At 44.0% G+C, this 25,457-nt stretch overlaps 1 protein-coding gene across 2 annotated transcripts in view; it reads left to right on the top strand.

The window, feature by feature from the left end:
* The window catches only part of LOC137357243 (anthrax toxin receptor 1-like), a 164,306-nt gene that overhangs the window by 134,523 nt on the left and 4,326 nt on the right, over positions 1 to 25,457 (top strand). The gene's annotated exons all lie outside the window — the stretch shown is intronic.

Here is a 25,457-nt window from a genome sequence, read left to right as displayed (position 1 = left end):
TCAAATCTCCTCTTAACCCTCTCTTCTCCAAGGAGAACAAGCCCCAGCTTCTCCAACCCATCCACGTAACTGAAGTTCCTCAACCCTGGGACCATTCTCATCAGTCTTTTCTGCACCCTCTCCAAAGCCTTCACATCCTTCCTAAAGTGTGGTGCGTAGAATTGGACACAATACTCCAGTTGAAGCTGAACCGGTGTTTTACAAAAGTTCAAAATAACTTCCTTGCTTTTGTACTCTCTGCCCAGGATTCCATATGCCTCCTCAACCCCGTTTTGAAGCTGCCCTGCCACCTTGAGTAATGTGTGCACAGATACCCCCAGGTTTCTTTGCTCCCATACTCATTTTAGAATTGGACCCTTCTGTTGATATTGCCTCTCCTCATTCTTCCACCCATAATATTTCACTTCACATTTCTCGATTAAATTTCATCTGCTGTTTGTCCGCCCATTCCACCAACCTGTCTGCGTGCTCTTGGAGCTTATCGTTGTCCTCCTCACCATTCACAATACTTCCAAGTTTTCTGTCATATGCAAATGTTGAAATTGTGCCCTGTGCATCCAAGTGTAAGTCATTGGTGTATTGTATCAAGAAAAGCAGTGATCTTACTACTGAGCCCTGGGGAACCCCACTGTATGTCCCACAAAAAAAAAACACCTGTTCACCACTACTTTCTTTCTGGTCACTGAGCCAACTTTCTATCCCTGCTGCTACTGTCCTTTTTATTCCATGACTTTGCTGGCAAGCCTGTGATATGGCACTTGATCAAGCACATTTTGCAAGTCCATAGAAAATACATCAACCCTCTCTGTTACCTCAATCAAGTTTAAATATGATTTGTCTGGAATAAATGCATGCAGGCTTGCACTAATTAATGCACATTTGTCGAAGTGACTGTCAAGTTTTGTCCCACATTATTGTTTCTAAAAGCTTTCCCACCACCTAGGTTAAACTGATTGGCCTGTAATTTCTGGGTTTATCCTTTTTTTGACCAAGGGTGCAATTCCCCAGTCTTCTGGCACCACCCCTCTATCCAAGGAGGATTGATAGATTATGGCCAGCATATCTGCAATTTCCACCCTCACTTCCCTCAGCATCCGAGGATGCATCCCATCCGGTCCTGATGACTTAACAGCTTCCAAGTACAGCGAACTTTTCTAATACCTCCTCTGTCAAGTTTTAGCCCAACCAGTGTCTTAACTACCTCCTCGTTTTTTCACGATGACTTTGGCAGCCTCTTCTACCCGAGCAAAGACGGATGCCAAGAATTCATTTGACGCCTCAGCCATCATCACTAAAAAAAAAGAAAATCAGATTATCTGATCATTATCACATTGTGATTTGTGGGATCTTTCTGTGCACCAATGAGCAGTCGCGAACCTGCATCGATTCAGTGCACTTGAAAAGGTTCTTCATTGGCTATAAAGTGCATTGGAAGGTCCCGAGCTGTTGACAGGTGCAATCTAATTGCAAGTTTTTTGTTCCCTCGCCCCCTCTCTTGACTGTGATGCAAGTGATGGTTTACGGTCCTTGAGAGAACTTTGTAGGCTTCTCATGTGCAGGGTCCCATCCAATAGTGGATAACCCATTAAGCCTGAGGGCATGACCATATGTATGTGGCAGTGGCATTCCTAATACACCATTGCTTCATCACTTTGTTCGAGTGAAGGAGGAGACCATGTCCTGTTTCCCAGTGACATTGTCAAAGTGCAGCAACAGGGAGAATAGTAGTCTCAAGTACCACAAGAAATCAAATGGCGAAGATGGTTTCCTCTGGCTGATGTTTGTTAGTGACATCCTCAGCACAGTTGGAAGATTACCTGCATTCACTATTTCCAGTGAAATTGGAAATGCATTGCAAAACGAAGTTTCCAATCTCAAAAGGCAAAATACTGCAGATGCTGGAAATCTGAAATATAAACAGAAAAGGCTGGACGTATTCAGCAGGTCAGGCAGCATCTGTGGAGAGAGAGATCAAGAGTTAACATTGCAGGCCTTTGACTTGTAGTATAAGGATGTAAAGAGTTAATATCGAAGAAAGTAAGAGAGATCCCTCCCAATGTACATGCGATGATTGAACAGTCACATGAGAAAGGCTTGAGAAGAAGGTGTAGCAGCACAAAGGATGCGAGCTTAAGTGGCTTGCGGAGAGTGTATATAGTAACTGGAAGTGATAAAGAGTTATTCGTGAAGCTCTACTGGAGCCAAGACTTTGCCCAGAACACACCACAGCACTACGATTACAAATCTAACAAGGCAAGATGACCATTTGTTCGAACTGGAAACTGTAACAGATGTACCAGGTTTTAAGCAAGTACAGAGACAGGGAAAGTGAGGGAGGGGGAAGAAAGAATTGATTGGATGGAAAGCAGGAGAGAATAAATGACAAAAGGGCTGATGGTACAAGGCTAAAGGTGTGGCAAAGAAACAAAAGATGGATCCAGGGGAGGTGTAAATGGCAACAGCAGAACCGTTATTAGCACCAAAATATGGAAGTAGTGTTTAGGATCTGAAATTGTTGAATTTTGGTCTCAGTAACTGGAGGGAACTTGCCACTGTCTTCACAATGGAAAGCTGATTGAACTGCAAAAGCTAATTTATATACCTGCACTAATTTCTGGGAAAAGATCAATTCCCTCAGCAGAATAGGTTAGGGAGGATCACATTGGTTATCAGCCTGACCACAAAGGGCAAAACGCAGTTGGCTGTTGGAAATATTTTTTCCCAGACAATAGTGCTGCGGCCGGACAGGCTGCTGTCTTGTGCAGTGAATGTTGATTCACTCACTCATTCAAGAGAGCACGTCACCTGCTTCTGGTTGGGGGCGTTACAAGTAGCTATCCAGGAATACAAATGAGGCTCATGGTGATCATCAGGACTTGTTTTGGTTTCCTAATGGCGAGTGGCAAAACTAAATTCTAGATATTTTTCACCCTTATTTTGGGTTTTTTTAAATTGGTTTCATTCACCTCTCCCAGGAGATTACCTGGCTACAGGTGGGTGCCAAGTGTACATACCGTTACAGGCCACATTGCAATTATATGGGACAGGCTCCATGGACCAGTGGACCCGCTTCCTGCCCTTCACTTCTCGAAATTCGGACATTCTTCAGACACCTCAGTTAATGTCCCTCTGACCTCTTGCAAAGTTCTGGACTCGGGGTGGTGGGGGTGGTGATGCAGAGTTGTGGATAGAGTAGATTGGGAAAAACTGTTTCCACTGTGTCAGGTCATGGATTCATGGTGTTTGGTAAAAGCAGCAAAAAAGAGGAAAGAGTTTTATTTTTCTGAATGCAGCAAGTGGTTAGGATCTGAAATGCAGTGCCTGAGGCAGATATAATTGAGGCATTTAAAAAAAAAGAACTGGATAATTATCTCAAGAGAAATAATTTACAGTGTTGCAGGGAAAAGGTGAGCGGGTGGGACAAGATGAGTCATTCTTCTAGAGAGCTAGCACAGACACGACAGTCTGAATGGCAACTTCCTGCACTGTAACAATTCTACAAGACACTCTTCTCAATGGAGTACTCCAGTATTAATGGGAGATGTTGTTTTCAGTGGAGAACACAGCTTGAGAGGTGAGGAATAGACAAGGTACTTAACTTGAGCTGTAAATGTAGAACTCAGTGACGTGAATTGAACACGAATGAGCCTCAAGGAAGATTTGAGAGCACAGGAGACTGTTTGGCTTGCTGGTCATCTGTTCGTTACCGCTCTTCAACTGGGAGCTAGCCATTCAAATCCCATTTCACTGTTCATAATCCTTTTGTATCGTTCCTTTGAAATTATTATCCAATTCTCCTTGAAATGTTATAGTCTTTGCCTCACTAGCCCCTTGTGGTCAAGCATTGTGCTCTAATAATTGTTGAAAAATAATCCAACTTCTCCCTTCGCACCAAAACAAGAAATGCTGGAACCACTCAGCAGGTCTGGCAGCATCTGTGGAAAGAGAAGTAGAGTTAACGTTTCGGGTCAGTGACCCTTCTTCGGAACTGACAAATATTAGAAAAGTCACAGATTATAAACAAGTGAGGCGGGGGTTGGGCAAGAGATAACAAAGGAGAAGGTGCAGATTGGACCAGGCCACATAGCTGACCAAAAGGTCACGGAGCAAAGGCAAACAATATGTTAATGGTGTGTTGAAAGACAAAGCATTAGTACAGATTAGGTGTGAATATACTGAATATTGAACAGCAGCAAGTGCAAACCTGAAGAAAAACAACCTGGAAAAAACAGTGGGTAAGCAAACTGAACAAACTAAGATGAAATGAAATAAATGCAAAAAAAGACTGTAAAAAATGTAAAAAGGAATGTAAAAAAGGAAGAAAAAATAACTAAAAATGACTAAAAATGAAAGTAAAGTGGGGGGCTGTCATGCTCTGAAATTATTGAACTCAATGTTCAGTCCGGCAGGCTGTAGTGTGCCTAATCGGTAGATGAGATGCTGTTCCTCGAGCTTGCGTTGATGTTCACTGGAACACTGCAGCAATCCCAGGACAGAGATGTGAGCATGAGAGCAGGGGGGAGTGTTGAAATGGCAAGCAACCGGAAGCTCAGGGTCCTGCTTGCGGACTGAGCGGAGATGTTCCGCAAAGCGGTCACCCAGTCTGCGCTTGGTCTCACCAATGTAGAGGAGACCACACTGTGAGCGGCGAATACAGTATACTACATTGAAAGAAGTACAAGTAAATCGCTGCTTCACCTGAAAGGAGTGTTTGGGGCCTGGGATAGTGAGGAGAGAGGAGGTAAATGGGCAGGTATTACACCTCCTGCGATTGCAAGGGAAGGTGCCCTGGGACGGGGACGAGGTGGTGGGGGTAATGGAGGAGTGGACCAGGGTGTCGCGGAGGGAACGATCCCTTCGGAATGCTGACAGGGGAAGGGAGGGGAAGATGCGACTGGTAGTGGCATCACGCTGGAGGTGGCGAAAATTTTGCTTTTATTCTCTCTTTGCTCCTTGAGTGATGATCGTCAGTCTTCCAATGACCAGTGGAAACCAACTTGAAGCCAATTTACCCTTTCAAAATGTTGTCAATCTCTATTAGATTCCGTATTGTTTCATTGAAACAATCTCCATCCCTTTCAGTCTTTCCATACAACTACACTTCAGAAGAATTTATTACCCTTGTTTGTCCCCCATGACTCCAAGCAGTACATCTGTTGAATGGGATCCCAGATAGCACAGGTCATGTGTTAACAAAGACTGGAAACTAAATAAATAAACTGGTTCCTTAGGGACAGGATGAGAGAAAGAAAAAAGAGAGAGGAGAAAGGATGGCATCTGTACAACATCCCTCACAACATCCCAAAATGTTTTTTTTTGAAGAGCAGTCAGTGTTGCAATGTAGGAAACGCAGCAGCTAATTTGTGCACAGCAAGCTCCCACAAACAGCAATGTGATAATGACCAGTTTCTGTGATGTCGATTGAGGGATAAATCTAGGCCGAGGACACAAAGGATAACTCTCCTACTTTTCTCTGGACTACTTCCGTGGGATCTTTCACTCCCACCTCAGAAGGCAGATGCGGTCTTGTATTCACATCTCATCCAAAGGATGGGGAATGGGAAAATGGAGTGTAATCCCGGGTAGAATGGGTAAAGCTAGCAGTGTAGAATGTGATGGTTACCATGGCTGATAGCATTCTCAGTCCGATCTCAAAGCAACTGGTCAAGGATGCAAGATTAGCAAGATATTGTGAGTTTTATTTTGACTAACACTGGGGGGGGAAGAAGGAGAAATTTTGCAGCATTTATCAACGAGTGATCAAATGGTTTAGAAAGCCCATTCTGGAGAAGATACTCTGTGGAACAGAAGAGGTGGTGGAAGCAGATACGATAGCGACGTTTAAGAGACATCTTGACAAATATATGGATAGGAAGGGAATAGAGGGATATGGGCCCCGGAAGTGTAGAAGGTGTTAGTTTAGGCAGGCATCAAGATCGGCGCAGGCTTGGAGGGCCGAATGGCCTGTTCCTGTGCTGTACTGTTCTTTGTTCTTTGTCCTTTGCTCCGTAGACTGGGCAGTCTTCCCTCTGTGTTTCAGTCAGGAGAGTTTGTAATGATCAGGAACAAATTGCCATCACTGGCTTCTAATGTCACACGACAGTCATTTTCGCTGGTGGGTCTTTGGATGCAACAGCAGACTAACCACAGAATTGCAGCATCCCTTTAATCAGAACATAACTGCCAGCCTCCAACTCCACACATTTCCTCTCTGAATGACTAGTTTCCTCAGATGACCACTGAGGCCCTTTCTCTTCAGCAAACATGGAAAACACAAACACCAGGATTCTCTAGCCTTGCAAATGACAAAGGGGGAAGCTACTTTTAATTGAGATTGCAATAAATGAACTGATGGTCAAAGTTTTGGATAAAGACTAGTTTAATCAGAAAAGAACACAATACGTGGGTGGAGCTCCCTGTCCTTGGCAAGAAATCCGTATTGTTGGGACAGATGTCTCAATCCTCTGCTGGCTGCCTTAACTTTGCAGAACTTCAACCCAATTGCTCACAAGAGCAGGCTTACAGTACCCAAAATTGATCACAAATAAGCAGTCCTGCCTCCAGAGGCTAGAAGGAGAGTTTCAGTGCGAAATGGATAATTTCACACTGGGAGCATAGTCCTCTTTGTTGAGGTTTCAGGCAGATTGTTCCAACAACAAGAGGAAAGCACTCTCTGCTATTTGATCCCTGTTGCATGACCAGCTACTGCTTAATACGGACTCGCACGAGTAGAAGAACGAACAGAAAAATTTCCATTCCTCAGTTCATTCGTCTTGGCTGGTCACATTTCTGCCTGGCGATCACACCATTTAGTCTGACACTTCAACACACTACTGAAGGACTGTGGCATGATCAGAGGCGCTGGGCTTCACAATGAAACAACAAAACAAGTAAAATAACTGCGTGTGCCAATGGTTCACTTCATTGTAAAAAGGATCCTGTGGTATTCTTTGAAAATCTGGCCAACACTCCTCCCTCAACTCACCAAAACAGAATAACCCATTATTGACGGGGGCGGGGTGGGGGTGGGGTGGGAAATCACTGTTACATTGCTCTGCAATGCATCTCCAAAGTGATTCATTATGCATGAAATATTCCAGATTGCCTGCAATAGATTAAGGCATTATATGAATTGCGACCTTTGTTATTTTCTCACCTCATTCTCCACTTGTCAGTTTATTTCTTCAGAATAAGTTCTCCTTCTTCCTTCCAAGTTACAGAAGGGAGATCATTTCTGCAGCCCACTGATCTGCAGTAGCAAACTGCCCATGCAATGCAGGAATGTCGATTGTATTATATAGTAAAGCCTGAGACACAGTCATGGCTAACATTGCACATCCTATCTTGTCAAAGAAGTCATACCTTACAACCAAATTATTTTTGGGTCCTACCGATCAGGTTTTTTTCCCTGCAATAAGTCACCAACTGTAACGTTCAGCCCTCTTCTCCACCCTTTGCAAGTCTTTTGCCATTTTAACTTGGCTGGAGCAATATTTCAGACTGGTTTGCAGTTTTATTTAAGTGCATCTAAAAGCTGTTCCCATACAATTCATTCGGTCAATTGAGGTGTCATTAGTCATAGTTTGGCTCCCACACTCACTGAACTCAAAATCCTACCCATTCTATTTTAAATTAGCATACACAGCGCCATCAAACATTGGACCAAATGACAACCAGTCCCAGAACATGGCTGAACGGGCTCTCAGTTCTGTAGTTCCATGGATAGATTCCTTCTTGGGAAGTCGTATTTCTGGCTGTCTCCTTTAATCAACCATTCTTAAAGAACATGGTCAGAGTAATCCAGATATACCTTAGCTGCTGCTGCTACAACTTTTATTTATAATCACACCCCAAGTAGAAAACAGGCCAAGGTGCTTCGCAGGACTATTATGAAGGTAAATTTGACAGCAACCCACATAGGGCAATATGAGGACAAATGGCCAAAAGCTTGATCAAAGAGGTAGCTTTAAAAGGAGTGTCTTACAGGAGGAAAGTGAGGTAGAAAGCGGGAAAAGAGGTTTCGGGAGGAGTTTCCAGAGCTTCGGGCCGAGGCAACTGAAGGCACAGCCACCAAAGGAGGAGTGCTTCAAAGTGGGGATGCTCAAGAGGCTAGAATTCGAGGAGCACAGATCTATCAGAGGGTTGTGGGGCTGGAGGAGATTAGAGAGATGGGGAAGGGGTGGGGTGAGACTATGGTAGGATTTGAAAACAAGGCTGAGAATTTTCAGAGTGTTGCTGAATTGGGAGCAAGCACAGGAATGATGGGTGAACGGGATTTGGTGTAAGGACACGAGCAGCAGAGTGTCATCTGAGTTCAAGTTGACAGAGGATAGAATAGGAAAGTCCCATCAGGAGTGCATTTGAATTGACAAATGCAGAAATAACAAAAGCTACATCTGTCTTCTTCAATCCTGATGATGCACTTGATGTCTAGAGTTTTTCTGGTCAAAAGAAGTGGTGGGAGACTCGAACTGAAATGACCTTGGGGAAGCCCGTTGAGCTCATCTTTTGAAAAATAGCCCTCCTTTCTATTCATGTGAACTTGTCTATTGAAAAACTGTGGGACCGTATTGGTTCTCATCCTGATTCGAAATCCAGCTAAATACAGAAAGAATGAAATACCACCATCGCAGTCAAGCTTCCTGCATTTGGAAATTCTTGCTTTTTGTGTGGAGGAGCCATTTTACAAACACTATTCCACTTCTCAGTGACACAAGAATTAGTTAACAGGAGGCAGAGTTCAACAGAAAATAAGTTATGCTTGCCAAATGTTGAAATTTTTAAAAAAGATTTCCAACACAGTGATGGTCAGAAAACCAAAGCACACAAATGATCAAGAAGCCACTCCTTTTTAAAAAAAAAATTGAGGTTTAAGTTTGATGCTGTCAGGGTGGCAGAGCTGATCGGCTTTAACGTTGAGTTGATGAGGACGAATCATAAATGAACATATTCAGCAAAATACGTCACAGCCCAGCTTCCAACCTGCTGAAGTATTAAACTCACTGTTAGGTGGAGAAACACAATGGCCAATTTGTGCACAACAAGATCCACATGCAACAAAACAATGAACGGTCAGTTGGAGGAGGGAAGAATGTTGGCCAGGACCCCACTCATTCTGTTACAAAAATGTAGCTGAAACATTTCATTTGGATCCTCAGATACAGACCAGCATTATCACGTGACTCTGGACAAGGATATACTTGGCAGAACGGGAGGGTGAGATTTTCTTGGGCTGCGCCCTTGCTCAAGAGTTCATTTTCATGCTCCATGAGGCCACAAAGGGACCATTCATTTCCAGATCATTTTCATCAGGTTGCACAAATCCACCAAGTTCATGAAAACTCTCAGCCCATAGATTGCTCTTTGCAACAACACATACCCAGGTGAACCTGAAGCAGATTAGACAGATTTTCAGCACCAGTTTTGGCCTTATAAAAAGGTGAGCCTCAAGAAAACACATGTCATAGTCCTTCAAGAACTTGGAAAATATTATCTTCACCCTTACTGCTCCCCACAATCTCAAAATTCAAGCAACCCTATCAAAAGAGGAAATCTTGGGGGGAAGTATCTGAACATAATAGGGTTGGCAAAATATGGAAAGCACTGCCCCAAATTCAATCCAGGTGTTTAAAAGGGCAATGGTTACTTGGGGAATAAAAAAGACGACATGGTTTAAGGGATATAAAAGGACCAGGAACAAGGATGACATGTCCTTGATGATCAAATACAACATGCCAAATGACAAGGCACAAACACATACAGGCTATTAAATGTAACTGGCAGCAAAAGTCTACTGAGCAAACCACTGCTTTTTTTTGGTATCAGCAAGAAGAGGCAGATGTAGACAACAGGCATCTGGCACAAATATTCTGCTGCAAGCTGAAAGGACAGCAGATTCTTGTGGGATGGACAGCCGAAATACCAGTCCTTTTTTTTTTAAAAGGGAAAACAACTTCAGGGCATGTAATGTTTCCCTGAAGAGAACCACAAATACACAGCACAGGAGATGATGAAGGCCCTGGCATCTCCCACTTCACAAAGATGTGCTTATGCGAGTTAAGCAAAATAAAAAAAAAGTGCAAGTTGCAAATTCAGAGCCATCTCAACAACTGATGTACTCAAAACAAACCACCTGCATTAGAACCAGTGCAAACAAATAAGTGGTTCTCGCATCAGTCACCAGTGGTCACTGTTGAAACAGTTCTCTTTGATTTCTGTCTGTCTGTCTGTCTGTCTCAAACACTGCCACAGACTACTGTTTCCACTTAGTACATTTCCAAGTTTGCTTAGTCCCCAGCTCACTCCAAGAAAATGCAAAAATGACAAGAAAATATTACAAACAAGAATCCAAATCCCATCTATTTATGCAGAGTGCCAGTTTCTAGCAGACCATTCATCAAATAACTCACATGAGCCACCATCAGTTTCCTGAACATGATCTCCTTTGTTAATTAAATGTTTTAATTATCCAAAGCCCATGGGCAATGCTTTGAAGAAGCGGTCAGTTTTAATGGAGGGACAGGAAAGTATTCATGGCCAAAAACCAATCACATCAAACACAAGCTGGCTGCTTTTAATGATCTTCATGTGGAAGATATTAGCAGTTGTGGATTTTCCATTTGATGTTGTCTTCTGTCATCACCTGCAGGACCAGAATCCTTAAAGGGACCACTCTCTTTGTTGTAAACTTGACAGTGCAGGAATTTTTTTTTTGCCTTACAGATGTGTTCAGTAACACTTCAGGATTTATGATTGAGGAAAAATGTGCTCCCTTAATCTTGAACCCGCAACAATCACACCAACAAGAGAAATGCAACATTTAAAATCACTACTTTAGAAATGTAAAGCATTCAAAACAGACAGCAAAATCAAAACATTCTCGAACAGGATTGTAATCGAAGAGTTGATTCTAAGATTTTTCTAGGCGCTAGTCTCGAAGTCAAGAAGCCCCACTGTTGTAGTTAAGATACAGGTCAGAGTGTTGGGATTCTCCACTGTTAATGGATATCATTGGGCTTGGTGGGGTGAATGGTTGTGGGCAAGAGGAGATGTGAGTGCACATGCAGTAAACCCCAGATATCTTCAGTGCCCTTTGTGAAAACATTTACTTGGCATGCAGTGGTCCAGCATCAATATTGCATGAGATCCATTTTCAGTATTGACAACTTGGATCATTACTAAACATGTAAATCCAACTCTTGGGCAGGAGATATTACCTCTGCTTCGAAATGTACAGGAATTTCCAATTATATGAGTAAAATCAGGAAGGAACTTCCAATGAAAGGGTGACCCACGAAATCAAATATTCAAAATAACCCTGTCATTACCTGTTCTTGGGGTATGAAGCTTACTTGACGTAAATCAATGCTCATCGCCAAGTATTCTCCAAATAATTGCACAATTTAACACAAGTATGCAAGACTTTCCAATGTAATATCAGCAGATCTCCTGTGGTGTTGCTTCCAGTCTGTTGGACTGTTTGATAAAGATATGAAATGATGCATTATCCTGAAGCTCTTCAATCCCACAAGGTTGAATTGCTGTAATGCCTTGTGTACTTGACCTGAGATATAAAAAAGACTTACATTTCTATAGCACCCTTCATGATGTCAGGACATCCTAAAGCACTTTACAGCCAATGAAGTGGTTCTGAAGTGTTGGAATGTCAGAAATGCAGCAACCACTTTGTGCACAGCAAGCTCCCACAAACAGCAATGTGATAATGACCAGATAGTCTGTCTTTGGGGTGTTGATTGAGAGATAAATATTGGCCGGGACGCCAGGGGAACTCCCCTGCTTTTCTTCAAAATGATGCAATGGGATCTTTAACATCCACCTGTGAGCATGGCTGGGGCCTCAGTTCAACATATCATCCTGGCACCGCTGACAGTGCAGCACACCCTCAGTACTGCCCTGCATTTCCAGTCAAGATTCTTGTACTCCAGTCTCTGGACTGGGATTTGAACCCTCAACCATCTAACTCACAGAGGAAAAAGTCTGACCCACTGAGCCATGGCACAAATCTCTGTCAATTTGGTCGAAAAGTTAGGTGAAATACAAGATTTCTTTGATAGATAGAAAGACAGATATTAGATGGATAGACATTAAATAGATATTAGATGGATAGACATTAGATGATATTAGATGGATAGATATGAGATCAATAGGGAGAGATACTTTTACTGTTTGTTAACTAAGCTCTTTTTCGGTTAGCTTTGTATTTTTGTTGGTGTGACGACAGCTGTCTGTTCCTTTACCAATGGGTCATGTGGACTTGAAATGACTGTGTGAGATCTTCGGGACAAATGTTGAAGCGTTTGTCTCACATTCCTCCCAGTACTATTTCAGTCCAGGCGTTATGCTGTTTCAAATAAACAAACTGATGAACATCTCCACGAAAACATGGGAGAGAGAAAGGTTTTGACCAACATGTTCGAGGTTTTTACCTCTTATCCCAGAGCCCGATTAAAGGCCCCATGTTAACGAATGAAAAGAGCCTCACCCTTTTGAGTCGTTCAGCTCAAAACTCTCCACTTTTACACTCCCGTTCTTGATAATATTGCATTGTCACTGGGGGCTGAAATTCTTCTTTTCATAACCAACAGAACAATGTCTAATTCTCTTCGAAATTAAAGGCTCACTAATAAAATCACATACCTGGAAATTAAATACTTTCGCACATTACCTTACTACCATTTTATTGGCAGTAATTATTTCATTAGAAGTGGAATTTTATCTCTACTAAATGTAATAAAATCAGAGTAGACCATATTTGGGATGGTGATACTGAAGGATATGGAGCCAAGGCAGGTAAATGAAGTAAGGATACAGATTGGCCATGATCTCACTGAATGAGCAGAAGAGGCTGGAGGGGATGAATAGCCTCTTCCTGTTCCTATGATTGAGTTGAATTCCACCGCTTTGCCCATTGTTTCAAATTCCATCCCCCTTTGAAAACTTAGCTGTGACACTCTTCCTGAATTAGTTTTAGTGTTTAAATTCCTGGCTTGATTTTCATTTCAACTGACCAATGTTTCTGGCACTTTCCCTGCCCCTCTTGGGATTCAGCTTCTGTGACAGCTGCCATTGTGATTGATGGCAAGGGACTGTTTCTGCTTTGATTTAAGTGGGATTTAATCACGTTTCAGAATCAGAAGCTCTTCATATATTAATCCTTGGCAGCACCTGTCACTTGTCCGACTGGCCATCATGTGTGCATTTGGACCTTGGTTGTCAGCACGCTATTCAACCATTGAGTTCAACACAGGCAAGTCAGTTCCTGTCCCAAACCCTTCACGTGCGCACACACTTTCCAAAAGAGGTCGCTGGAAAGTCTTCTGGCCCAGGAGAACTTCAGACCAACTATTCTGCCCACCCCTGTCCCTCCAACCCCCAAGTACTGAGATCAGTCACCTCAGAACAGATTGGATTCCAAAATGGCAGCAATGCCAATGTGTGGAAGCAAGCCAGGCAAAAATAGAAGCAAAATAGTTCCGAAGAAGGGTCACTGACCCGAAACGTTAACTCTGCTTCTCTTTTCACAGATGCTGCCAGACCTGCTGAGTGATTCCAGCATTTCTTGTTTTTATATTATATTATGTTAGGCAAAAATAGAGTTTGTTTTTCAAATGAACAAAACAAGCAAGAGATTTTGTTCTTCATTGTGATTAATTATCTGGACTGGTCTGCAAGGTCTGGGCATCCACTGGTGATGGATACGACATCCAACGTGACATACATCTAAAATGGAGTGAGTGGCAATGGTCAGACAGCATTAAAGCTCGACAAGTTACAGCACACCAAAAAAAACAAGATGAGAAAGTGAGCAGATTAATTGTTGATTGAGCGGCATTGGTGGAAAGTGGTCGGATACCACTGCCACATGCGCTGGAGCAGTGGGCTGCAATTTCACATGCGCTCTTGCATCCATTACTGATCTCAGCCAGCTTGTTGCGTGCAAGTACACAGGATAGAAAGGAGAAATAGGGAGAGCTGGGAATAGTTGGAACGCTCTTCTGCCTTCAGCAGCAAGCAGTTTTATAATGTTGGCACAGCTGCATTCTCATCCATGAATAATGTACATGCGCATAGAGACCCAACTGAGGAAATTGTGAAAAGGGAAGAAAATATGGGAAAGAGTAAGAATCTTGAGCTCAGGAAAAAGGATATAAAGCAGCTGTCAGCAAGACACCACGGACAGTATACTGCATTTTTTTGCAGTAAAACTATGAATATTTTGGATAGAATGGGGGTAGTAAGTTTGTAACTTTGCCAAGCTAAACAGTGTTGTTATATAAGTTCTCTGGTTGACATCTGGTTTTATCCTTTGAGAGGTGAAGTGGACAGTTCTGACTGATGGCTCCGAGCTCAACAAAAACAGTTTATTTAATCCTTCCAAATTTTCTACTCCCAGATTATTTTCCCTTTCAACATTCGAAGTGTGATTCCTTCGGTGTGAGGTTTGACCAAGTGCCTCACATTTGTGAGCCCTGCATGATGTGTGTCCTTGATTGACCCACTTATGGAGATACAGGGTCAAGCCTGGGCCCTCCCACAGACCAAAGGGCTGAGTTTAGCAGCCTTGCTGTCCGCTAAAAATTTTGGAACGAATCAGAGACTCGGCTGTCAATGGGGGTGTCCAGTCAAGAGCCCAATTATCTAACATCGCAGCTGCTGGCCTTCCCTCAAGTAGCTACTTTTGCGTGAATAAGAGAGTCGGGAGGTGAGGAGGGGTGTGGGGGAAGGTGAGAGGTGCGGGGAAAGAGATGGACGAGTAAAGACAATAGAACTATTCAGAGTTCAGCCTCAGAGGGGATGCAGGCTGAGCGTGTCACAGCGAGCCTAAAAAAAAATTTCAAAGAAGATGCCAGGATGCATTTTCCAGATGAGCAAAACTAAGACCATTATTCCGCCTGCTGGCATACTGACCTGATGTTGTAATGTGTGACAATTTACAATCGAGGTGACAAAGGTGTTAGAGTTGGCTTCGAATATAACACGATGAAAAGAATGGCATTGGCCCTATTGAGGCTCATTCCCCACCCCCCATTCACCAACCCTTCCACACAGTTGTATTTTAACAACCAGTGATTTTTATTTCCACATGACTTCACCTGGCAAAAGATTGCAATCATGTCTTACTCTTTGTGTGGCTTAAATTCTTCCCAATACACATTCACCCTTCACTAATTTAACATTATTTCCAATCTTCCTGTTTAACTCTGCAGCAATAATTTGGTTTGATCTTATCTGACTCAGTTGACCTTTTGCAAATCTAAACAACGTCCCTTCTATCGTAACTGTAGATTTTGAGCTTCATCTCTGTTGTCATCATACTTTTGCCTTGGGATTGTGTTCTTGGGTTGAGACTTGCGTGAACATAGGAATTTCAGAAGCTCATATTCACACGTTCTAGTTCTCCACAATTAATTCCAGGAATCTTTTCCAGTCAAATTGTTTGCTCCTTGCCTACTCTCTGATCTGTAAAGCATGGAGTTCTGACTTGATCCTTCAGACTACTAACTGGCAGACAAGCTTCAATTTAGTCATACTGTTGTCACTGGTCCCCAAAGGTCCGACGTCCACTTCCTGATTGCTCCCAAGCAGGTCCACTGATGAATTACCTCAATGGGATCATCAAGATAGTTGAGTCAAAAACCAATGCTGTCTCACTTTCCTTGTTTGTGATTCCGTTACCTTACTTCCAGTTAGGCACTTCACCGGGGCAGAGAATGAAAGTGGAGATAGGAAATGTTGGAAAAGATGTCACGAAGAAGCTTTTTCACGTGACTATTGATTGATATTTGGTAGACGAGAGGAGCCAAAAACTTTCGGCTCATTCAAGAGTCTGAAAGAAGAGATGGTGAGGGAGCATGGGGCTTCGAAACTGGATGGATGAGCATCGATGGGTCCAGTCACCTTTATGGCGCTGCTCTGTCCTGGATCCACTCAACCCCGTTGCATTGAAGACATTATCTTGCCTCCAGTGACTTCTCCTCCATTGGCCACCAAGTCAGATCTGGAGATTCCCTCCTCAGATATCCCTTTTCCATCATTTAGATGTTATGTTGCAGCAACGTTATCTGGAAGCAAGGGGTCAATTTCCACATGTACATCATCAACTCTCAACTTTCCCTCCATCATTGCTACAACCTCACATCCCATTACGACCCTGATGAACATCCTACACCAGAATGTCATCAGAACAGAAGCCGTCTCTTGGGCTGCAGACAATAGCAATATCCTTTTGGGGCCCTCAACTCCATTAAACACCCAGATTCCACCTCATGCCAGGTGTGGTGATACAGAACTTTGGGATCTTACAAACCCCTGATGTGAACTTGCTCCAACTCTGCAATATTGTGGTCTCCGCACTGTTGCCACATCCTTGGTCTGTATCTTGACTTTTCGTCGCTGACCTGCTTACCTCCATGCTCCACAAATGATTCGCAATGTTCCAGCTTGTGTCCTCACTCGAAGACATTTTCCCCATGCCCCCAATTCCTCACCAAGTTCCCCTCGCTCCCCATGCCCCAGATAATCGACTGCAAGATCATTATCTTTGCTTTCACGTCCCTTGAGCCCTGGTCCCTTGCCAGCCTACTTGCCGAATCTTCCCCAGGCTTATCTCTGCACAAGCCCTCTGCTGCTGTTGAGTACAAATAAATTCTTTGCTGGACCATCCATGGCCACTCTTTCTGTCATGACAATGACAAGCTTCTGGAATTGTCACAATATTCCTTCGAGCTGGTGGAAAAACAAAATGCAAGTGCTTTTCTTTGACTAAGCCTTCACTATCTTCTTCCTTTCACCACTATTCAAAACACCCTGCCTTATGCATCCCTGTGAGACATTGTCCGTGACACAATAATTTCTGTGGAAATGTGAATTAGTAGTTATTTTCATCCAATTTTCGGTCAAAGCTGCAACCTCATGGCCTCTGTAATTAAAGTCTGAGCATTGTCTCCTTCCAGAGAAGATCAACTCAGTGGGAGTAGTTCATGAGGTCACCGAGACTCCACTACAGCAGGATTCCAATACATGCCCTTTCGCCAATTTCTGCAGCACAAAGCCAAAGGCCAAAAACAGCTGCATGAAATGTACATATGTGATAAATCTGGACACCTCATTTCAGGACTCATGTGACACGGCATTAGAAAGGTTACAGTGGAGGCTTACCAGGATGTTACCAGTGACCATGGACTTCAGTTCTGAGGAGACGTTGGAAAAATTCGGACTGTTCTCCTTGAAACAGAGAAGGTTAAGAGGTGACCTCATTGAGGTTTTCAAGATGATGAGGGGTTTTGATCGAGAAAAATTATCCTCTCTGGCTACTGGGTCAGTAATCCGAAGTCGTATATTTCAAATCATTGGCAATCTGGAGGGGAGACGAGGAAACATTTTTCATTCATTGCATTCTCCAGATCTGCAAGGCTCCACCTGAAAAGTTGGTGCAAGTCCATTTCATGAATAATTTGAAAAGGGAGTTGGACAGTGACTTGAAAGTGAAGAACTTACAGAGTTATGGAGAAACAACAGGGATGAGGGACGAAGCACTTTCAAACAGCCAGCACAGACACAACAGGCTGAATGGCCTGCCCAGATGCTTGGAAGTTTCCACAGTTCTATGAAGACACCGATTGATGCTTTGATCTCCCAGCTCCGTAGCAGCTGCTCACACATAACAGAGACAACCATTCCAAAAAAAAATAGTGAAAATGTCGGGGCAGAGCTCAGCAAAAATAAAGGCTGCCGTCACTTGTGGAGCATCCCGACTTGTGCAAACAGCCTCAGGCGCATTCCTTCGCTGGAACCGGAGCACGACAGCTGCACGGTGTGTGAGTTCAAATGCTTGGTGGCTGGGAACATTGGCACCGTTGCAACTGGATGACAGCGGAACCACTGTCGCCACGCTCAGTGTGTGTGAGGTGGTCTCTCAGGCACAGAGGCACAGTCCCCATCAACAACAACATTAACATGCCCAAAGTCAAAAAAGAGAATGGCTGTGGGGAGTTGGTGGGTGGGGGTGGGTTATGGGGCAGGGGTTGATGGTTGTCTCCATGTTATTCCCCATGATGTTGCCTTTTATGTGCTTATTTTTATGAGGTATTTATAACAGTATACATTGCACTGAACCTTTATGGGATGAATTTTAACAGAGCTGTGTCAGTGCATGGGGCCCCGAGTGGCATTCAGACAAAAGAAAAGAACCTCAGGTTTCTTGCTGATTTGGCAGATTCATGTGCGCCGAGCATCCCGTCAAGCTGCCTGCAGTCAGCCGTCGTCTTGCTTTAATTACTGTCTGACCGCTGCCTACACACACTGCGTTGACTCTTGCTGAAAGCCCAGCTCCAACACAGCACGAACAAAGCTATTGAGCAGGAGCCAACTGTACTGCACTGTACTGGCTTTAACCCTTATTGGTCCGGATTGCAGAGATGTCACTTTTTAAAATCTGAACATTTAGCAAGTGGTGCAGAAAAGAACTGTAGCTGGGAGTTATCAGGGTACCTTTAGCTTTTTTAGGGAACCACACCTCAGGAAGGGTGCAACACAGATTTTATTTTATTCCTTCGTGGGATGTGGGCATCACTGGCCAGGCCAGCATTTGTTGCCCATCCCTAATTGCCCTTGAGAAGGTGGTGGTGAGCTGCCTTCTTGAACCGCTGCAGTCTTTGGGGTGCTGCTAGGGAGAGAGTTCCAGGATTTTGACCCAGTGACAGTGAAGGAACAGCGATGATAGTTCCAAGTCAGGATGGTGTGTGGCTTGGAGGAGAACTTGCAGGTGGTGGTGTTTCCATACATCTGCTGCCCTTGTCCTCCTAAGTGGTAGAGGTCGCGGGTTTGGAAGGTGCTGTTGAAGGAGCCTTGGTGAGTTGCTGCAGTGCATCTTGTAGATGCGACACACTGCTGCTACTGTGCGTCAGTGGTGGAGGGAGTGAATGTTTGTAGATGGGGTGCCAATCAAGCGGGCTGCTTTGTCCTGGATGGTGTCGAGCTTCCTGAGTGTTATTTACCAGAATGATACCTGGATTCTAAGGGTTAAATTACAGGGAGAGATTACACAAATTAGGGTTGTAGTTCCTGGAATTTAGAACATAAGAATTGGAGCAGGAGTAGGCCATTCGACCCTTCGAGCCTGCTTTGCTACTCAATAAGATCACAGCCCCATAATCTTTGCCTCCCTTGTAGATCAAAAATCTATTTAACTCAGCTTGACTATATTCAATGACACAGTCTCCACTGCTCTCTGGGAAAGAGAATTCCAAAGATTAACGACCCTCTGAAAGAAGAAATTCTTCCTCATCTCGATCTTAAATGGGAGACCCCTTATTTTTAAACTGTGCCCCCTCATTCTAGATTCCCCCACGAGGTGGAACATCCTCTCAGCATCTACCCTGTCAAGCCCCCTCAGAATCAAATATATTTCAATAAGATCACATCTCATTCTCCTAAACTCCAATGATTATAGGCCCAACCTGATCAACCTTTGCTCAGAAAACAATTCCTTCATCCCAGGAATCAGCCTAGTGAACCTTCTCTGAACTGCCTCCAGCACTCGGGGCCATCGTCTAGAAATTAGAGCCAAGCCTAATGCTGGGCCAGGGTTCAGGATTCAGGAGGGCAGATTGAAGAGTTTGAGGGAAAAGATCGCCTTTGAGAAGACTGTACAGGAGTGGAGAGAAGTAGAGAGTTGGAGGGGTTTAGGCTGGGATTCCCAGATAGTCAAGCCTGGGCAGTAAACAAAAGAGCTGCCAGTGGTGGAGGGAAGATGTGGGTGATGGGTGAATGCAGTGGCAGAAGAACAAAGGATTCAGTGTCTTTGAATGGCTATTTCTACCAGCGTCAGATAATGGGCACGAATAACCTTAGAAAGCAATGTTCAAGAAATGCACAGATATACCCCTACACTCCAATGCAAGGTAATGGTCAGTTATTACGGGTATGGTAGCATAGTGGTTATGGTATTGGACTAGTAATCCAGAGGAATGGATGAATGAATGATCAGGAGACATGAGTTCAAATTGCACCAGTGATGTGAGTCTGAAATACAAAAAACTAGTATCACTAATGGTGACCATTAAACCACTGGATTGTTGTTAAAGCACAACTGGGTTCACTGACGTTCTTTGAGGGAAGGAAATCTGCTGGCCTATGTGTGATGCCAGACCCACAGAAATGCGGTTGATTGTGAACTGCCCTCTGAAATAGCCCAGCAAACCACTGAGTCGTATCAGGAAAAAAACTTACCAGAAAAAAGACATGGACTGCAATGTTTCAATAAGGCAGTTCAGCACATTGTCAAGGGCAAGTCGGAATGGGCAGCAATGCCTGTATTCAGAAAAAGACCCTCTTTGCTTACCTTGGCATGGAAGTTGAACAACTTCTTGCAGACATCCTTCCAGGCTGTTGCCATCATGCCGACCTCTTGTGCAATTGTCTTCCACACCTGTCGGAAGCACTGGCTTGTTTTTGGGGTGCTCTTCCAACCCATTTCAGCCTTTCCTCTATTCCCCAACAGCCTCTGCAGTGGCCTCAGCTGTGTGGTAGGTTTATCAATCTCTGACTCCCTCTGTCAGCTTTTCAATGTGGACTCTCCAGAACTGGATTAATCATGATTGTGTACAGCGCAGAAGGGGGGGAATCAATCAACCGACGGTGACTGTATCAGTTCTTTGATGGTTCTCACACTAACCTGCTTATTAAAGGGCTTAATGGGTGATCAACATTACTGGCTTATTATTCTACTCTACTTGACATCAATTAGGATGATTAAATCATCATTTAACCATAAGTGCTCCCTGTTTAAAGGAGCACAAACAATAAATTCCAACTTATCGTAAAACTAATGGAAAAACTTAGGAGGTTACAATTTTATTTCCTGTGTCACTGATGCACTCCGTTCCCTTCAGTTACGGAAAGCCTCAAGTGTAACAGCAGATCGCACACTCCCTCTCCAGGGAGACCTGTGCACTGATATATGTGTGGTAGTTCCAACAATGTGCAATTCATAAACCTGTGATAAAAAAGCTGCTCGGGAGGGAACTGCTTATTAATACCCAAGCAACAAACTAATGACAAATTAAACACCATAGACATAATCGTGCTCATATCTATCATACATCTGTCAGGCATATCTCATGTTGTTTATTGGTGCACCTGCACCACCCAACATCCAGAGTCAAGGCAGGGTTGGGGAACCCTGCTACCTGATGCTGCCCAACGGACATGCACCCAGATAGAGTTAATGGAGTCCAGACTCTTACTGTCCTGCATCATTTCTGAGGTCATCCCACTCTGCAAATGAACATGGAGGCTCTGTCCCCAATCTTCCAATCATGGAGATGGGGGTGGTGTCAGAGGACTGGAGGAGTCATCAAGCCATTTATGGCACAGAAGGAGGCCACTCGGCCCATCAAGCCCACGGTCGCTCACCACTCAGCTGTACAGTCAGTCTCACTCCCCCGCTCAATCCCCGTAGCCCTGCAAGTCTATTTCTCTCAGGTGGCCATCCAACTTCCTCCTGAAGCCATTGATCGTCTCCTCTTCCACCACCCTCGTGGCCAGCGAGTTCCAGGCCATTACCACCCGTGACATCTAAAAAGTGCTTCCTCTCATATCCCCCCTGCATCTTTTGCACAAACTTTCAATCTGTGAGCAGTGTTGCAAATGTTACACCCCTGTTCAAAAAAGGGGAGAGCAGTAAACCCAGTCATTGCAGGCCAGTCAGCCTAACATCACTGGGAGGGAGACAATAATCTGGGACAAAAATAATTCCCAATTGGGAAAAAAAATGGGTTCATAAATGATAGTCAGCCTATATTTGTTGAAGACAAATCATATCTGACCAACTTGATTGAGTTCTTGGATGAAGTAATGGAGAGAGTTGATGAGAGGAGTCCAGTTGATGGTGTGTATATGGGCTTTCAAATGGCAGGTACCGCAAAATAGACTTGTTAGCCCATGGGCAGTGACAGCATGGAGCCAGAATTGGCCAAGGGATAGAACAGAGATTGGCGTTGAGCAGTGGGAGGAAGGTACGCAGTGGTGTTCCCCCAGGGGTCGCTATTAGTATTACTGCTCTTGTTGTTTCATATTAATGACCTGGACCTGCATCTCCAAGGCATCATTTCAAAGTTTGGAGATGACATGACATTTGGAAATGTAGTGAACAGTGAGGAGGGCAGTAACAGATTTCAGGAGGACATAGACAGACTGGTGAAATGGGCAGACACATGGCAGAGAAAATTGAATGCAGGGAAGTGTGAATTGATGCATTTTGGAAGGAAGAATGAGGAAAGGCAAGATATATTAAAATGGGAATGGGGGACAGAAGCAGAGAGACCTGAGGCTTTACCTGTCTTTGAAGGTGACAAGTTGATCATACTGTTGGAAAAGCATACTGATGTCTTCAGTTTATAAATAGAGGCACAGAGTACAAAAGCAAGGAGGTTATGCTAACTTTTATAAATCACTGATTAAGTCTCAAGTGGAGTATTGTGTCCAATTCTGGGCACTGCACTTGAGGAAGCCTGTTAAGGCTTCTGAGAGACTGTCGAAAAGATTTACTCGAATTGTTCCAGGGATGAGGGACTTCAGTTGTGTGGAGAGATCAGACAAGGTGGGGGTTGTTCTCCTCTGAGCAGAGACAGTTATGGGGAGCATTGATTGAGGGTGTTCAAAATTATGAGGGGTTTTGACAGCACAAATAGGGAGAAACTGTTTCCCTTGGCAAGAGAGTCGGAAACCAGGGGACACAGATTTAATGTATTTGGCAACAGAACCAGAAGAGGAATCTTTTTATGGAGTGACTTGTTATGAGTTGGAATGCACTGTCTGAAAGGGCGGTGGTAACTTTCAAAAAGAAATTGGATAAATACTTGAAGCATCTGGGGGAAAGAGCTGGGAAGAAGGACAAATTAAAAAGCTGGCACGGACACAATGGTTGAATGGCCTCATTCTATACTGTATGGTTCTCTGACTTGAGCAGTTTGATGGCGACAGTTATGCTGATGAGCAAGACAATTGAAATATGTGCTTCAATATTATTTATTTGAACATTCCTCAAGTGGAACGTTTTCATTTTGATGAATGGTTCCTGCAATTTTCAGAGTCATTCACACAAAGCAAGTTCTTGCAGAGAAGATGCCATGAAACAAAAAGTTCTTTGAAAACTAATCTTACGGACTCAGCAATCTCACCAAATCCTCAGTAATTCAGCGAGCTTGATTAATTCAGTACAACAATAGAGATATTATACACAGATATATGTAAATATCATCAGGTCACTTAGCCAACCATTATACTGACATAATCAAGACTGTCCATGACTGCAATGACACAAAAATCACAATAACCCAATGGTCATATTGACGCAGAGGCCTCACTGATCCAAGACTTGACTCGAACATTGAACTGATCCAGTGTCCTGGCCAATATTTATCCCTCAACCAACATCACAAAAGCAGATTATCTGCTCATTACCGCATTTCTGATTGTGGGATCTTGCTGTGTGCAAATTGGCAGCTGTGATTCTTGCATTCCAACAGTCACTCCGCTTCAAAAATGACTTCGTTGGTTGCAAAGCACTTTGAGAGGTCTTGCAGGTGGGACAGAAATGCAAATCTTTCATTCTTTTCTTCTTTCTGATTGATCGCACGATCACACTGAGCCAACGATTGCTTGAAGCCCACGGTCTCACTGACCCAACAAACCATATTGTTGCAACAACCTTGCTAATCTGACAATCTCTCTGACCTTTCTCTGGCAGGTCTTTCACTGCCCTGTGACAGTGAGCATTGTCTCCTTTTAAAGCTGATACATCTTCGTCGGATTCTGTTTGTATCTCTCTGAATGAAACATAGCAGATAGTGTCTGGAAGGATGATCCACAGTGGTGTCGAGAGGTGTGATACCAACCAGTACTGATGATCCTGACAGTGACGTGAATGATACATTCCAATAATTGTTGTGCTAATGAACTGTGATAAGATTGGCTTCCAATTACTGATGTTGTACGTGGGCCAGCTCCCATAGCAATGCACATACTTCCACAACGCCCGAGAAACTGAAGAAACACATATACAAATATTTTTGCCGTGCATTCCAATTGGCCACACTGGTGGAAAAATCAGAGCCTGTTCTCACATTCCTACTTTACATCTTGAAATGGTCAAAGGTGTCACTGAATCCCATGACTGTATTTCTTCGGAAAGAATGCTGTCATGTGCTGCGTGGTGAAATTCTTTTCATTATATTTCTGATTTAATTGTTTTTTTATTCATACGGGGGATGTGGGCTTCACTGACTAGGCCAGCATTTATTGCCCATCCCTAATTGCCCTTGAGAAGGTGGTGGTGAGCTGCCTTCTTGAACCACTGCAGTCCTTGGGGCGTAGGTACACCCACAGTGCTGTTCGGGAGTTCCAGGATTTTGACCCAGTGACAGTGAAGGAACGGCGATATAGTTCCAAGTCAGGATGGTGTGTGACATGGCGGGGAAATTGCAGGTGGTGGTGTTCCCATTCATCTGCTGCTTCTTCTAGATGGTAGAGGTCGCGGGTTTGGAAGGTGCTGTTGAAGGTGCCTTGGTGAGTTGCTGCAGTGCATCTTATAGATGGTACACACGGCTGCCACTGTGCGTCAGTGGTGGAGGGAGTGAATGTTGAAGGTGGTGGATGGGGTGACAGTTAAGCGGGCTGCTTTATCCTGATGGTGTCGAGCTCCTTGAATGTTGTTGGAGCTGCACCCATCCAGGCAAGTGGAGAGTATTCCATCACACTCCTGACTTGTGCCTTGTAGATGGTGGACAGGCTTTGGGAAGTCAGGAGATGAGTTACTCGCCTCAGGATTCCTAGCCTCTGACCTGCTCTTGTAGCCACAGCCTTTATGTGGCTGATCCAGTTCAGTTTCTGGTCAATGGTGACCCCCAGGATGTTGATAGTGGGGATTCAGCGATGGTAATGCCGTTGAACATCAGGGGGAGATGGTTTGATTCTCTCTTGTTGGAGATGGTCATTGCCTGGCACTTGTGTGGCACGAATGTTCCTTGCCACTTATTAGCCCAAACCTGGATATTGTCCAGGTCTTGCTGCATATGGATATGGACTGCTTCAGTATCTGAGGAGTCACAAATGCTGCTGAACATTGTGCAGTCATCGGCGAACATCCCCACTTCTGACCTTATGATGGAGGGAAGGTCATTGATGAAGCAACTGATGATGGTGGGCCTCGGACACTACCCTGAGGGACTTCTGCAGTGATGTCCTGGAGCTGAGATGATTGACCTCCAACAACCACAACCATCTTCCTTTGCACTAGATCTGACTCCAAGCAGTGGCGATTTTTCCCCCCGATTCCCATTGACCACAGTTTTGTGAGGGCTCCTTGATGCCATACTCGGTCAGATGCTGCCTTGATGTCAAGGGCAGTCACTCTCACCTCTCATCTCATGAAGGGA

This window comes from Heterodontus francisci, chromosome 47 (genome assembly GCF_036365525.1).
Source record: "Heterodontus francisci isolate sHetFra1 chromosome 47, sHetFra1.hap1, whole genome shotgun sequence".
Classification (NCBI taxonomy): Eukaryota; Metazoa; Chordata; class Chondrichthyes; order Heterodontiformes; family Heterodontidae; genus Heterodontus; species Heterodontus francisci.
This window is presented reverse-complemented; position numbering and strand designations above follow the sequence as displayed.